The sequence below is a fragment of the Tupaia chinensis genome, unplaced genomic scaffold (genome assembly GCF_000334495.1).
Source record: "Tupaia chinensis unplaced genomic scaffold, TupChi_1.0 Scaffold000381_1, whole genome shotgun sequence".
NCBI classification, from domain to species: domain Eukaryota; kingdom Metazoa; phylum Chordata; class Mammalia; order Scandentia; family Tupaiidae; genus Tupaia; species Tupaia belangeri.
The window spans coordinates 3,104,205-3,111,300 of NW_006159883.1; the positions used below are offsets into that span (position 1 = coordinate 3,104,205).

The window sequence follows — 7,096 nt, forward strand, 5'->3', positions numbered from 1 at the left end:
TTTATTTCATAATGTTATAAATGTAACAATTACGGAATTATTAGGTAAAATAGCCCATTCAGGTTTATACCATGAAGAAGTTATTGAGTAAAAGTTTCCAAAATACCTTTTGTCATAAAAAAATTCCTATTATATGTTATGCTAAAATAAAATTAGTCTGTATGCTATATCTTTTAACAAAAGATGTAGTAATCTTTCTCATTAAACTGTCAAGGTATACTGTAGTTCAATAAATGACTATTCTGCACGTTTTTCAGACCAAGAAAAAAAATTCATATCTTCAAAGATCTCTGAAATTCTTCCCATGAAAAGAATCTTTGTTTTTCTTTCTAAAACCATTTATTTATATTTATCTTTAACTTTATTTTATTCTGTATTTTTGAGAGTTAAATTTATCAGTAATTATTTTCAAGATTGTAATAACTTGTCCAGTTAGCTGTTTTCACGAAATACTTCATGCTTGACAGATACTATCTTAGAAACCAGGATCAGAGGTGGGTGAGCTAGGGAGAGTCAAAAGGCTCTGACAGAGGTATCTTTCTAAGAAAGGTTACTGCCTTCTGCTCTAAGAGTAGAGATTAATTCATCTCTGAGTCCCTTATCTTCCTGGGCTTAAGAAGCAAAAATCGATTCAAGCATCTAATGAAGCAATTTTGTAGGGGGAGTTAAATGATTACCTGTGCTTTTAAATACCTGATTTTACACATAACTAAAAAGTAGTTAAATGAATCGTTAAATGAATAACTAGAGGTTTTGCTTATTGGAGGGAATGAGCATAACCTATGCGAAATCTCTAGCATCTTTATTTATATTCTGTTTAATCATTGGTGTACATTGTAGGCTCATAATCCCTTAGCTTTGTGTCTTCTTTTTTTCTCCAAGTCTCCAATCATACAATAGATTGAATCAATGCATTCTACAGCAGCACAGTCAATAATGGTGATGGTGCCTCCTATTTTCTAACAAGTTCAGATCATATTTGAGTGGTTTTTGTCAAAAGTCTCAGGCCTAAGTAAATGGTAGAAACAGTCACTGTTGATGAGCAAAAGTCAACCCTTCTTGATGAGTGGGCAAGTTTTTAGAAAAAAAAATTGTAATGGGTATGGAAAACACAGAAAGTCATTAGATAATCTCCAAACATCAGATGTTTATCATTGAAAGTCTAAATGGCATGAGTAGAATAAAGGCAAGATTAATTAATTAATTAATCGTGGAAACCTTTATTAACAATGGGAGCATACTGAAGGCTAAAGACATTCTCTATGGAGGGTTTTAAGTGGCCTCACTGTCCCAAGCCCGTAGACAGCAACTGAGAGCTTTGAACGAGGGATTTTTCCCTCCCTATTCTGCTCCAAACCGGTCTAAACACTACTCTTATTCAGTACTAGTCAGTTAGTGATAAGTTATTTTATTTAAAAGTGCTATTTATATTCCACATAACCTAAAGTTCAAAGTCTGAATTCAGATTCCTAACCCAATGCCAAGTGTCCTTCTGGAGAATCTATAGGAAAACTGATTTCCTTGCCTTTACGGGCTCCAGAGGCTGTATGTATTTTGGCGGGTATTGGACCTTTATCACTCGAGCCTCCAGCCTCTGTGTTTGTCATCATATGCTGCCCCCTGACATTCCTGAAACCCTCTGATAAAGATCCGGGGTTATCTTGTGCCATTAAAATAAAAGTTTTATTTTAAAATATTAAAAACATGATTACTTCAGGAAAAAATTCACGTGTTCCCCTTCCTGAATCATGACAGTATATAAAACAGTGTTTGTCAATATGTGGACCTACAATGGGATGACCGGGATGTTTGAGCCACTTGGGATCTTCTTAAAAACTGATTTCTGAGTCCACTCTGAATCTACTAAATCATAATCTCTGAGAATGATGTCTAGGACTAATTTTCAAAAATGGTCCCAGGGATTATTTTTATAGTAAAATTTGAAAGCCACTGAATTAAAATAAAAACCAGGATGTTACCTTATGTGTATTTTGTTGTAAGCATAAAATATATATTGAAAGAATTCAGGAAGTCCAGTCAAATGTTATAGTGGTCTGTAAAGTAATTTAAGACTGTTGATGTACTTGACAGAGCATTAAGTAATCTTTTTTTCTGCTTTGAAGTTATCTTTTTCCATCATATACATTAAATGTTAATGGAAACACATATATGGAGTTTCTAACTCAAGAGTAATGTCAGTCAATCCAGTCCCAGACACATTTCTCCATATCCAGCAAACATGACCGGGTTTGCTAAGAGTCCTATTGCCACCATCACACCGTTTGTTCCAGTAATCTGCTACACATTTTCTGCTTCTTGTAAATGTCTCATATCTCTGTTAGCAATTACAGGCATAGACATAATTTCTTAATTATTTTAATAGCATCAGAGAGGACTGGCTGAAAAACCCTCTTCAGCAGTTCTTCCATGGACTGTAATCCAGGAAACTCCTGTGGCTTCAGTCTTTCAACAAAGATCTACAGTCCTTGCAAGGCCATCATGAATCCTTATTTAAATTGAAAAAAAAAAAAAAAAAAAAGGAAATCCAGGCTTTTTCACTTGATTTCTTACTTGTTTCACCATATCATGAACAAGTTCTGGCTTGTTAATTAAGCAAGCCCATAACCTTCTACCATTACCCACCTCTGAGAACAACCACAGTTAATGTCAATTCCATTTGTGTAAGGACACACTACACCAGCAGCATTAGATAAAAGTCTTGCATCGTTAGCAGCAAACTGAACAATCAATGAACAATCACCTTGCTTCATGGTAAATTCACTGTCTCTGGCTTTTATAGATCTGACAAAATCAGCAGCAGCTATCATTGGCATATAACACAGATCATAACTATATTTTCTTACTAGAGTTCTAAAAGTCAACTTTGAATATCGAACCATGGGGGCACAGGCTTTTACCAACTGTCCAGATAAAACGTATCACAGGATGTTTTTCTTTCTTGACATATTGTGGTTTGTATAGAGTCATTCTTCATGAATAGAGATTTGTTTCAAATTTGATGATTTTATTGCTGTCACATTGATACTTGAGATATGGACAATCCATCAGTTTCTAACTAATAAAGTTTGGAGTCACTTACAGCATGAGGCTTATATTTAGAAGTAAGCACTGCGGCCACCTTTTTCTCAACCTCAGGAATGGTGCCAGCCCTAGGGACGTGGCTCCAAGCTGTGGTGAGAGATGGAGGGAAGTACCTGTCTGGTGGCCTTGGTTTTCCAGTCACCTTTGGAGCTCGCCCACTCCAGTACTCATGTTGATCCCAATCAAGCTGGGGCAGACCTGGTAGCAGAGACTACCCAATCGAAGATCCAATATTTATCTGGGATTATTCAGGAAAATTTTGCCTCTCAATATCCTTAAGTTAGTCCTTTTGTCATGTTAGGAGGTATAGTCACATATTCTGAGGTTTAGGATATAGACATCTTTGGGAAGTCATTATTTTGCCTACTACAATAACTATATCATCAGTTGGACACTGAAACAAAGAAAAAAAGATACAAGTTTCTTTCCACAAATAACAATAAATATGTATTCTTTTATATGAAGTTTCCCTTCAGCTTTTGTGATAATTGATAATATTGGGTTGTCAGAAAAGTCATGATTTTTTTTTCTGTTTTTCTATGCAAAAATGAATCATGACTTTCCCGGCCACTCAATATATTAAACCATCATGATTCTTGAATGTGGATAAACTTGCCTGTAGGTAGCTGGCAAAATGTCTGTAATTATTCCTCTCCTAGTATCTATTATTCTTTAAAAATGCAAGCTTGCAGTTCCTCCTATCACAAGGTAGACTCTGTTTCAGCGTGCTATTAATCTGGTTTGTTTTGTGACTATTTTGCTCAATAGAATATATTCTAAGCATAGGCTTCCAGAGTCTTCATGCATTTCAGCTTTCTCTCTTGAGTCTTCTATGAGCTGTGCATAAAAGCAGGCAACCTTCTGGAAGAGGAAAGACCGCATGTGACAGAGCGGAATTCTCACAGCTCTGTTGCCATCCTAAAGTGGCCAGACCTCAGCTGACCTGGCAGCTGACCATAGATGCATGAGTGATACCAGACAAGAACAGATGAACTTCAAAACTCCTCGGAGAATAAATGCTTATTGCCTAGACCTACCAATTTTGAGGTAATTTGTTACACAACAAATGCTAATTAATACATTACATAATAAGAATTTTTTTCTTAGTGCTGTAAGTAAATATGCCATCCTTTCCAAGATTTATGAATTTATAATATATTCTTATAAATTCCTAAAAAATCATTACAATCTTGTTTCACATATTAAATGTGATGATCTATGTTAATTGATATCTTTGAACTATAGTTTGCCTCATAAGCATAAAAATCCTCAGGTATGGTGGTAAAGGTATAGATTCCCACATGGCTGACTGTGGTTAACATTCTGGGCCCATTGACTTGCAAATGACACCAGGCATGGGTGTATGTGCCCAAAATCCTGTGAGGACAATAGAGTAGAAGGGATTGCAGAGTGGCCCTTCCCCCTCTCTCTCTGTTTCTCTCTGGCAGGTGCATGTGTTCTAAGGCAAAAGCCTGAAATAACTAACTAAATAAACAAACAAATTAATAAAAGTTCATTCAAGGGCCAGGAGGTGGCATGGAGATTAAGCTGGGTCCCACCTGGCCAACTTCACAGTTTGATATGAACCCCTAGCTTCAGAAGCAGGCCAGGGACAAAAGCGTACATGCTTAGAATGCCAACAATACAAGGGAGAATAGGGGACTGTGGTGTGGCCTTCCCCCCTCACTGCGGGTGTAATTTCTAACTTTCCCTCTATCTTTACCTCTCTCTGGCAAGCGCATGTGCCTTACAGCAAAACAAGACAATGTTTTAGAAATGATAACAATAGGTTTTGTTCCTCTTTTAAAATTGTAAATTGTCATCAGGGAAAATTATTTTAAGAGATTTTCAGTGATTTTCCTATTATAATTACACTAGACTAAATTATTCTGACAAAGGGCCTCGAATGCAGGAAGTTTTTATAGGAGTTGATATTTCTCTGTATGAGTTTGTGTACTTACAGAAAATAATATTAATGGTCCTTTAGTTTCTTTTTTCTATTAACAAATTCTCTTTTGAACCAAAATATACTTAAATGAAGACATTTTAATAAGTCAGGACTTATGCTTCATCTGTATTTGCTAAAAATTTTTAGACAAAAAATACATCGGTATCTATATGCATACGTATGCATGTATATTTGTAAATAAACATATATATTTTATGATTTAAAATTCTACAAACTCTTGATTTTACCCCAATAATTTTACCTAATTTTTAAAAACAAAGTCTTATTAGTGAAGAATTTCCTTCTATGGCAACATTAAAATATAGTTTATTGCTACATATTATTGAAATGATTTGGTAATTACAAAAGAATTTTCCAAATTAAAATTATTTTTGTCCTTATAATGTAATCAATATTGAATATCATTCCCCATTTTTCCAATATCATACTAGAGATATTTGGAATAAATATATATGTCATATAGGTCATAAATATATATGTTATGGTTATAAAGTAGTTAGAATTTTCTCACATTATTTATGCAAATGAATATTATTTTATTGCCTCAAAATAAGGTACCTTAATAACACAAAGATTTAATATAAAGAAGAAGAATGATGTATAGAAACTATAGGTTAAGGGACCAGCTGATAGCATAATGGCTATGTTGCTGGAATCCCATGTAGTCGATTGTGGTTTGAGTCCCAAACCCGGTGGCTTCAACTCACACAAGACACATGCCCAAGATCCCAAGAAGTGAATGGAGGAGAAGGGATTGTGGCATAGTCATCCCCCTGCGGGGTGATTTCTTGCTTTCTGTTTCTCTATCTCTCTGTCTGTCTTTCTTGCAAACGCATGTGCCTCTCAAAAAAAAAATATTAATTAATTAACTAAAAAAAGAAGAAAGAAAGAAAAAGAAACTATAGGTTAATTTGTCAATAATTGCTGTGCTATGAGTGAAGTATATAATTTCAAATTTAGTTGAGTTGGAATTATTTTCACATGTCTAATAATACAATAAAATACTTCATTGGAAAAAAAAGCAAGCTAATTCCTCACTTGACTTCACTTTTTCCTTTTTCTTTTTCCCCCCTTGTTCTGGAAGTCAGATTGAATTTACATAAAAGAAAATTTTGCAAATATTCTGAACACATATTTATGTAAACTGATTTTAAGAACCATATGTGTTTGCTGTGGATGAGAAATTTCTAAATGAACAACTCATGTTTCATACACTTAGGGAAATACCATATTATGACACAGTGCCTTAAAATACTTAAAACACAGTGTGTTCAATATTCTAAATAAATCTTATTTTTGCCAGCCAAATGGTGGTTTTCACATACCTATTTTTTTTCTGTAATTATTTGTATGCATACTGGATGGCAAACCACATACCTTGCTAAATAGCACTGATCTCACATTTCAACTAGAAACTATCATAAAAGCCTAATATTCTTACTACTGGATTTATGCAGCTACTTCTTAGCCAGATGCCTATTTACATGGAAGATTCTTTCTACCTTTGGCCATTTCTTTTATCAATTATCTTGAGTAATTGTCCAAAATTATTACACTAAAATTAGTAGAGATTGAAGGGAAACTCATTTCTGTGGCTTACTTTGATAAAGAGAAAAAAGTAATGACACTGTAAATATCAATATTCAACATACCCTCAGCCTTAGATGTCCAACTAAAATGTATTATTATATAGGTGCAAACATAAAAAATTACACCTGTGGAATGAAATAGAGTCAAGTCAAGGATCAGCACATGGCTGCATCTTTTAAAGAAATCCTCATTTCAACATAACTTCATAAATAACTACATGTCCTTTATTCTCATTAAACAAATTAGAGTTCCTTAATGTTCAAGAAGGTCTCATTGGAATAACTGCTACTTATACATATGTATCGCAATAGAAAAATAGGGAGCAATATATATATATATTTTTGCTATAGGGCATGCGCGCTCGCCATACAGACAGAGAGAGACAGAGAGATAGAAAGCAAGAAATCACCCCCCAAGGGGGATGGTCATGCCTCA

General features: G+C 34.5%; 1 pseudogene; it reads right to left on the minus strand.

Annotated features, from left to right (window-relative positions):
• Positions 1–2,037: 2,037 nt before the first annotated feature.
• On the minus strand, positions 2,038–2,995 carry LOC102496997 (tRNA-dihydrouridine(20a/20b) synthase [NAD(P)+]-like pseudogene; annotated as a pseudogene).
• Positions 2,996–7,096: the final 4,101 nt, after the last annotated feature.